Consider the following 10,056-nt stretch of genomic DNA (forward strand, 5'->3'; position numbering starts at 1 on the left):
GCGATTGTGTGTTCCCGACCCTGTCAATCAAACGCTGATTCATGCCACCTGTTGAAACACTTGTGAAACACTCCGATGTTTCATTTAGCCGTAGTCACGTGACATGGGTGTTTTGAATCACGCTTTGAATCAGTGTTTCGAAACATCTGCACTTCGGGATCTCGACAAAGCTTCGGAACGTCAGTTTCACTTCAGCCATCCCTAGCGACAGGACCCTGGGCATGTGTTGCCTGCTTAGCTTCCTCCTGGAGCAGCACACAAAAGCCTGGATGAGATGGGCCATAAGCTTTATGACAACATACGTGCATTTTATGGTGACTTGATTTACCTAAATTAATTGCCTTTTTGATGTTCTGAACTCTAGGAAATTCTAAAACAAAAACAACTTCACAAACATACAACCTATCTACTAACTTCGACCTACCTACCAACTACGACCTACCTACCTATCTACAACTACCCTACTTGCAGTATCCCAGTCTCTGGGCTTACCATGAATTAACATATTCCTTACTCCTTTATTAGGTCTGCCAAGGATTCAAACCCCTGGAGACAACCCCTTCCCATAGCAAAGAAAATTGAAGATGAGATCTCCTTTATGTCACATTTACATCTCCTAGATATAAATGAGCACTAATCGAGACAAAAGTGGTTTTCTCATTCTTCTCAAATGTCTTTCCTGAGAATTACAATGGGGGAAATAAGTATTTGACCCCTTGCTGATTTTGCAGGTTTGCCCACTTACAAAGAATGCAAAAATCTACAATTTTAATCATATGTACATTCTAACAGTGAAAGACAGAATCCCAAAGAAAATTCCAGAAAATCACATCATATGAATTTATTAAAATTGATAACCATCTGATGAGGAAAAACAAGTATTTGACCCCCTGGACAAACAGCATGTTAATATTTTGTAGAAAAGCCATTATTGGCCAGCACAGATGTCAAAAGTTTTTTATAGTTGGTGACAAGGTTTGTGCACATTTCGGCAGGGATGTTGGCCCACTCCTCCCTGCAGACAGCCTCCAAATCATTCAGGTTCCGAGGTTGTCGCCTGGCAACTCGAATTTTAAGCTCCCTCCAAAGATTTTCATTCGATTCAGGTCTGGAGACTGGCTAGGCCACTCCAGAACCTTGATGTGCTTCTTCTTCAGCCACTCTTTTGTTGCTTTGGCGGTGTGCTTAGGGTCGTTGTCGTGCTGAAACACCCATCCTCGACCCATCTTCAGCTCTCTCACTGAGGGAAGGAGATGTCGGGTCCAGAATTCCACGATACATGGCCCCGTCCATCCTCCCCTCAATACGATGGAGTTGTCCCGTCCCCTTGGCTGAAAAGCACCCCCAAAGCATGATGTTGCCACCACCATGCTTGACGGTGGGGATGGTGTTCTTTGGGTTGTACTCGGTGTTCTTTGCCCTCCAAACACAACGAGTTGAGTTGAGGCCAAAAAGTTCTATTTTGGTCTCATCTGACCACATCACCTTCTTCCAGGCCTCTTCTGAGTCGTCCAGGTGGTGAATGGCGAACTTCATGCGGGCCTGTACATGTTTCTTCTTGAGCAGGGGGACCTTGCGTGCGCTGCAGGATTTCAATCCATGACGGCATAGTGTGTTACCAACCGTTTCTTTTGTAACTGTGGTCCCGGCTGCCTTCAGTTGATTCATCAGTTCCCCCCTTGTGGTTTTGGGATGATTCCTCACCGTTCACATGATCAGGGACACCCCACGAGGCAAGATCTTGTGTGGAGGCCCTGACCGAGGGAGGTTGGCGGTGGTGTGGTGCTTCTTCCATTTCCTGATAACTGCACCGACAGTTGATCTTTTCTCTCCAAGTTGCTTTCCGATTCTCTTGTAGTCCATCCCAGCCTTGTGCAGATCAACAATCTTGTCCCTGATGTCCGTAGAAAGCTCTTTGGTCTTGCCCATGGTGGTGATGTTGGATGCTGGTTGTTTGGGTGTTGACAGGTGTCTTTTATACAGGTAACGAGGTGAGGCAGGTGTATTTGATGTAGATAATTGGTTCGGATTGGGGCTGTGTCTTAAAGAAAGACTAACTGGCTTGTAGGAGCCAGAATACTTGCTGTTTGTCCAGGGGGTCAAATACTTGTTTTTCCTCATCAGATGGTTATCAATTTTAATAAATTCATATGATGTGATTTTCTGGAATTTTCTTTGGGATTCTGTCTTTCACTGTTAGAATGTACATATGATTAAAATTGTAGATTTTTGCATTCTTTGTAAGTGGGCAAACCTGCAAAATCAGCAAGGGGTCAAATACTTATTTCCCCCACTGTAAGTCTCACATTGAGCACTGTGCAAGTTCTCTAAATTCTCTCACAGCTGTCTCTTTTCCTGATCTCAACTAAGAGAAAAATCAGACATACTGTGCTGCTTTCAAATATGTCTCAATTTGATCTCAGTTATATCTCTTTTCGAGTGTTTCAGCAAAAAGAAAAATGAGAGTAGTGCAAGCTCTCAAATTAGTCTCAGTATGAGACATTATTTAATATTATACCTCAATCATATCTCAGTTTATCTCATTGCAAAATTTGAGAAAAGAAGTAATCAATTCAGGCAAATAATTTGAGATATAGGGTTTATTTACATAATGTTCAACTTACAAAATGTGTTGATTTCTGACACAAGCCATACAATTCATTAATTACAATTTTGAGTTCTAAAACAAACAGCCATGATGTCACACATGATGCTTTGCTGTTTCTTCCAAACTCAAGCCATTTCTGCCTGATTTCTGCCCCACACTGCACAACGGGCAGTGCAGTAATCGCCGAAAAAAGAAGAAGAAGAAGCTGAACGTTGCACGTGCGGGAGACGTGACCGTTAACTTATGGGGGGAGGCAAATTTACGAATCCAACTATGGTAGCGCCAAGACCCGCCCTACGAAGCAGCTTGATTGGTTGGGATTAGGCTTTTCACCTCGAGTGGTTAAGGTTAGAATAGCGGATTGGTCAGGGGATAGGAACTGAACAAATAATGGCCAATAGTAGTGATTGGAGGGCGGGTCTTGACGCTACCATAGTGGGATTTGTAATTTCGCTGGGGGGAGAGAAGTGTCCGTTGGTCACTGCTGCTGCACCTGTTGGCTTTTGCCCCTGCCACGCTGAAGAGGGTGTGGGGATACTCACAAGCCCCCGGCTGAGCGCCGCTACGTTGGAGTTTACCCCAGTGGACAAGAGGGTCGCCTTCCTACGCCTGCGGGTTGTGGGGGGGAAAACTCTGACTGTTGTTTGTGCATATGCACCAAACAGGAGTTCGGAGTATTCAGCCTTCTTGGAGACCTTGAGTGGAGTCCTGCATGGGGCGCCAGTGGGGGACTCCATTGTTCTGCTGGGGGACTTCAACGCACACGTGGGCAATGATGGAGACACCTGGAGAGGCGTGATTGGGAGGAACGGCCTCCCTGATCTAAACCAGAGTGGTTGTTTGTTGTTGGACTTCTGTGCTAGTCATGGATTGTCTATAACGAACACCATGTTCGAACATAGGGATGCTCATAAGTGTACTTGGTACCAGAGCACCCTAGACCGAAGGTCAATGATCGATTTCATAATCGTTTCATCTGATCTGAGGCCGTATGTTTTGGACACTCGGGTGAAGATAGGGGCAGAGCTGTCAACCAATCACGATCTGGTGGTAAGTTGGGTCAGGGGGTGGGGGAAGACTCTGGACAGACCTGGTAAGCCCAAACGTGTAGTGCGGGTAAATTGGGAACGTCTGGAGGAGGCCCCTGTCCGACAGACTTTCAACTCACACCTCCGGCGGAGCTTTTCGTGCATCCCTGTGGAGGCTGGGGGCATTGAACCCGAGTGGACAATGTTCAAAGTTTCCATTGCTGAAGCTGCGGCGAGGAGCTGTGGTCTTATGGTCTTAGGTGCCTCAAGGGGCAGTAACCCACGAACACCGTGGTGGACACCGGTGGTCAGGGGTTGCAGCCTCTGCCGTGAAAGAGGCAAAGCAGCGGGTGTGGGAGAAGTTTGGAGAAGACATGGAGAAGGACTTTCGGTCGGCACCAAAGTGCTTCTGGAAAACTGTTCGCCACCTCAGGAGGGGGAAGCGGGGAACCATCCAAGCTGTGTACAGTAAGGATGGGACACTGTTGACCTCAACTGAGGAGGTAATAGGGCGGTGGAAGGAGCACTTTGAGGAACTCCTGAATCCGACTAATACGCCCTCTATGTTAGAGGCAGAGCTGGAGGATGACGGGGGATTGTCGTCGATTTCCCAAGCGGAAGTCACTGATGTAGTCAAACAACTCCACAGTGGCAAAGCCCCGGGGATTGATGAGATCCGTCCAGAAATGCTCAAGGCTCTGGGTGAGGAGGGGCTGTCCTGGTTGACACGACTCTTCAACATTGCGTGGAAGTCTGGAACAGTGCCAAAGTAGTGGCAGATTGGGGTGGTGGTTCCCCTTTTTAAAAAGGGGGACCAGAGGGTGTGTGCCAATTACAGGGGTATCACACTTCTCAGCCTCCCTGTTAAAGTCTACTCCAAGGTGCTGGAAAGGAGGGTTCGGCCGATAGTCGAACCTCGGGTTGAGGAGGAACAATGCGGATTCCGTCCTGGTCGTGGAACAACGGACCAGCTCTTCACTCTCGCAAGGATCCTGGAGGGAGCCTGGGAGTATGCCCAACCGGTCTACATGTGTTTTGTGTATTTGGAGAAGGCGTATGACCGGGTCCCCCGGGAGATACTGTGGGAGGTGCTGCGGGAGTATGGGGTGAGGGGGTCTCTACTCAGGGCCATCCAATCTCTGTACGACCAACGTGAGAGCTGTGTCCGGGTTCTCGGCAGTAAGTCGGGCTCGTTTCAGGTGAGGGTTGGCCTCTGCCAGGGCTGCGTTTTGTGACCAATCCTGTTTGTAACATTTATGGACAGGATATCGAGGCGTAGTCGGGGTGGGGAGGGGTTGCGGTTTGGTGGGCTGGGGATCTCATTGCTGCTCTTTGCAGATGATGTGGTCCTGATGGCATCATCGGCCTGCGACCTTCAGCACTCACTCAACCGATGGAGTGCCTACTCCAGGTAGGGAATGAGTCCTTACCCCAAGTGAAGGAGTTCAAGTACCTTGGGGTTTTGTTCGCGAGCGAGGGGACAATGGGGCGGGAGATTGGTCGGGGAATCGGCGCAGTGGGTGCGGTATTATATTCAATCTATCGCACCGTTGTGACGAAAAGCGCTGAGCCAGAAGGCAAAGCTCTCGATCTACCGGTCAGTTTTCGTTCCTACCCTCACCTATGGTCATGAAGGCTGGGTCATGACCGAAAGAACGAGATCCAAGGTACAAGCGGCCGAAATGGGTTTCCTCAGGAGGGTGGCTAGCGTCTCCCTTAGAGATAGGGTGAGACGCTCAGTCATCCGTGAGGAGCTCGGAGTAGAGCCGCTGCTCCTTCGCGTCGAAAGGAGCCAGTTGAGGTGGTTCGGGCATCTGGTAAGGATGCCCCCTGGGCGCCTCCCTAGGGAGGTGTTCCAGGCACGTCCAGCTGGGAGGAAGCCTCGGGGAAGACCCAGGACTAGGTGGAGGGATTATATCTCCAACCTGGCCTGGGAACGCCTCGGGATCCCCCAGTTGGAGCTGGTTAATGTTGCTCGGGAAAGGGAAGTTTGGGGTCCCCTGCTGGAGCTGCTCCCCCCGCGACCCGATACCAGATAAGCGGACGAAGATGGATGGACCTCAACTTTTCTGCAAATTTGACCAATAATCTGAAGTTTCCCGCGACTTCAACCAATCACAGCAGTCCCACGTTCTCACTCCCGCTTGGTCATTGGCGATGACCAAGCGGGAGTGAGAGCGGGTTGATCATTTCCTTGTTTGTGATAAGAGTACAAGATGTGTGTGTGACTTGAACATCTCACATATACCAACAAAATGTACAGCGAAAGATTTTTTTTTTTTAACATCAATGTAGACTGTAACTATTTAAAAGTCGCTGAAGTTGCTGCCGTTTCAATTCAATTCAATTTTATTTATAGTATCAAATCATAACAAGAGTTATCTCGAGACACATTACAGATAGAGTAGGTCTAGACCACACTCTATAATTTACAAAGACCCAACAATTACAGTAATTCCCTCAAGAGCAAGCAGTGCGACAGTGGCGAGGAAAAACTCCCTCTTGGGAAGAAACCTGGGACAGACCCAGGCTCTTGGTAGGCGGTGTCTGATGGACCAGTTGGGGATATGATGAACAGTGGCGATAATAGTCAAATTAATAATGGAACAGTGACTTCAAATGGTAGTGGTAGTAGTTCATGTCATATCAGGGCGCTGCAGGGCGTTACAGGATGTAGCGTGGCCCAGCAGAGCATGGATGGACGTAACAGGAAGCAGCAGGGTTCAGCAGGATGCAGCAGGACATTGCAGGGCACCGCTGAGCTCAGCAGGGAGTGCAGCAGGACCCAAGATCTTGGTGCCAACGTTCTCCAAGGAAATACGCTGGGGGAAAAAACATAAGTACTCCGGGGAGTAAACTCCCCAGAAGCTAGGATTAGTAACAAGCATTTCTGGGACGGGATGCACACAAATGGTAATAGAAAGGGAGAGGAGAGAGCAGTTCAGTGTGTCAAAGGAAGGAAGGAAGTCCCCCGGCAGTCTAAAACTATAACAGCGTAACTAAGAGACACAGGTCATAAGGAGAGGTAGCCTGTTCGGGCTTTGAACTCTCCCCTGCCGGATCGGCTTTGCTGGCCTGCCTCCCTCTACTTTTGTTATATGTTATTAATCTAACAATTATGAAGAGAAGCTGGTGGGCCAGATAGGTGGACACTGCAACTCCTCACTCCCTAACTATAAGCTTTATCAAATAGGAGAGTTTTAAGTTCATTCTTGAATGAGGTGACAGTTTCTGCCCCCCGAACCCAGATTGGGAGCTGGTTCCATAGGAGAGGAGCCTGATAACTGAAGGTCTCTTGCTCCCATTCTACTTTTAGAGACTCTAGGTACCACCAGTAACTCTGCATTCTGGGAGCGCAGTGTTCTAGTGGGACAATAAGGTATTAGGAGCCCTTCTAGATATGATGGTGCTTGACCATTTAAAGCTTTGTAGGTCAGGAGAAGGATTTTAAAATCAATCCTGTATTTTACAGGAAGCCAATGCAGAGAAGCTAATACAGGAGAAATATGATCTCTTTTCTTAGTTCTTGTGAGAACACGCGCTGCAGCATTCTGGATCAGCTGGAGAGTCTTAAGGGACTTATTTGAGCAACCTGACAGTAGGGAATTACAATAGTCCAGCCTGGAAGTAACAAATGCATGGACTAGTTTTTCAGCATTGTTTTGAGACAGGATATTCCTAATTTTGTCAATGTTACGAAGATGAAAAAAGGCTGTTCTTGAGGTTTGTTTTAGATGGGTGTTAAAGGATATATCCTGATCAAAAATAACTCCTAGATTTCTGACAGTAGTGCTGGAGGCCAGGGCAATGCCATCCAGAGTAACTATGTCTTTAGATAATGAGGTTCGGAGGTGTTTAGGGCCCAGCACAATAACTTCAACTACAACTACTTTGTTAGAGTTTAACATCAGAAAATTATAGGTCATCCAGGATGTTATATCTTTAATGCACGCTTGAAGTTTAGCTAGCTGACTAGTTTTGTCTGGTTTGATTGACAAGTATAATTGGGTGTCATCCGCATAACAGTGAAAGTTAATTGAGTGTTTCCTAATAATATTACCAAGAGGAAGAATATATAAGGAGAATAGAATTGGTCCAAGCACTGAGCCTTGTGGAACGCCATGGCTAACTTTAGCGTACTTGGAGGATTTATCATTAACATTAACAAATTGAGATTGATCAGAGAAATAGGACTTAAACCAGCTTAGAGCAATTCCTTCAATGCCAACTAAGTATTCCAATCTCTGTAACAGGATTGAATGGTCAATAGTGTCAAATGCAGCACTAAGATCTAGTAAAACAAGAATGGAGACAAGTCCTTTGTCTGCAGCAGTTAGAAGGTCGTTAGTAATTTTCACCAGTGCCGTCTCTGTGCTATAATTCTTTCTAAATCCTGATTGAAAGTCATCAAAAAAAAAAAAAAAAAAAAAAAAAAAAAAAAAAAGAAAATCACATAACTGATTAGCAACCACCTTCTCAAGGATCTTGGATAGAAAGGGAAGGTTAGATATAGGTATATAGTTTGCTAAGACCTCAGGATCGAGGGTGGGTTTTTTCAGAAGAGGTTTTATCACAGCTATTTTAAATGCCTGCGGTACATAACCTGTTAATAAGGACATATTGATCATATCTAGTAATGAAGTGTTAACCACGGGTAACGCTTCTTTGAGTAATCTCGTTGGGATGGGGTCTAAGAGACAGGTAGATGGCTTAGCTGAGGATATCTTTAACATTAATTGTTGAAGGTCTATAGGATAAAAACAGTCTAAGTATATGTCGGGACTAGTCGTTCTTTCTAGTGGTCCTGCATTTAAAGGTGAACTGTTAGAAGTTGAGGGCAAAAGGTGATGAATTTTAGCTCTAATTGTTATAATTTTATCATTAAAGAAGCTCATGAAGTCATCACTACTTAGAGCTAGAGGAATAGATGGCTCAGTAGAGCTGTGGCTATCTGTCAGCCTGCCTAAAGTGCTGAAAAGAAACCTTGGGTTTTTCTTATTTTCTTCTATTAGTGATGAGTAATAGTCTGATTTCTTAGGGCCTTCCTATAGGTTTTGAGACTTTCTTGCCAATCCAAACGGGATTCTTCCACTTTGGTGGAACGCCACTTACTTTCGAGGTTTCGCGAGATTTGTTTTAATTTACGAGTTTGGGAGCTATACCAAGGTGCTAGTTTCCTTTGCTTCATCATCTTCTTTTTTAGGGGAGCAACAGAGTCTAAAGTCGTCCGTAGGCAAGTCGTAGCACCGTCTACAAATGTATCAATTTGAGAGGGACTGAGGTTAACATAGAGGTCCTCTGTTATGTTAAGGCATGACATAGAGTCGAATGCTGTTGGAATATCAGTAAATGTCAGATAGGCATCTAGTGTAGAAGCTTTTATCTAATTTAGTATAGTCAGGTAGTAAGAATTCGAAAGTAATTAAAGAATGATCTGATAATACCGAAATCTGCGGAAACCGATTGAATCCAGTAATGAGTTGAAAGCAGTACTAAGGCTATCATTGTCAATGTCCACATGGATATTAAAATCACCTACAATAAGTACTTGGTTTGATTTAAGGACTAAACATGATAAAAACTGAGAATTCAGATAAAAATTCAGAATACGGACCTGGAGCCCTGTAAATAACAACGAATATAATTGGCTGTAATGTTTTCCATTTTGGATGTTGAAGATTAAGAACAAGACTTTCAAACGAGTTATAATTTAGTTTAGGTTTACGATTAATTAACAGGCTTGAATCAAAGATGGCTGCAACTCCCCCTCCTCGGCCTGAGCCTCTAGGAATTTGAGTATTAATATGACTGGGAGGAGTGGCTTCATTTAGACTAACATATTCTTCATGGCCCAGCCAGGTTTCAGTAAGACAAAATAAATTCACAAACTCCACACCCCGAAGAAAAAAGAAAAAAAAAGTTCCAAAATTATCCGTTCCACAGCCCTCCTGTTTCTTTGTGGTCTTGCTGGTGCTAGTTAGCCGTGTGTTAGCATGCTTTTGTCCATTGTTTTGGGTCACTGGTAAAGTGGTGTCATTTCCACATGATCCGTTCACTTCCACGTTTACTTCTAACCGGTAAATTTTGGTTTCCAGAACTGCAATCTTCTGAAGGAGTTTGTAGTAGTCCTCTATGAACAAGGGTGGCATCTTTCTGCTAATTAGCTTTAGCTACAGTCACTTTAGGACAGGCTTGAGCTATTGTTAGGCCACGCTCATGCAGAAAAATTTTCAAATATGACAATAGCCTACTATGTCTACAAAAAATGTATAGTCCAGTGATTTATAAGTATCCAAGAGCCGCTGCTCATAGTTACTCTCAGAGGAAAAGCAAGATTATAAGCAGAAATATGCAAGCAGAAGCAGGAGCAAGCAGTAGTGCGTCTGCACTGTAAGAAGCAGGAAGCAGACCATTGTAAGG

Source organism: Perca flavescens, unplaced genomic scaffold (assembly GCF_004354835.1).
Source record: "Perca flavescens isolate YP-PL-M2 unplaced genomic scaffold, PFLA_1.0 EPR50_1.1_unplaced_scaf_12, whole genome shotgun sequence".
In the NCBI taxonomy this organism is placed as follows: Eukaryota; Metazoa; Chordata; class Actinopteri; order Perciformes; family Percidae; genus Perca; species Perca flavescens.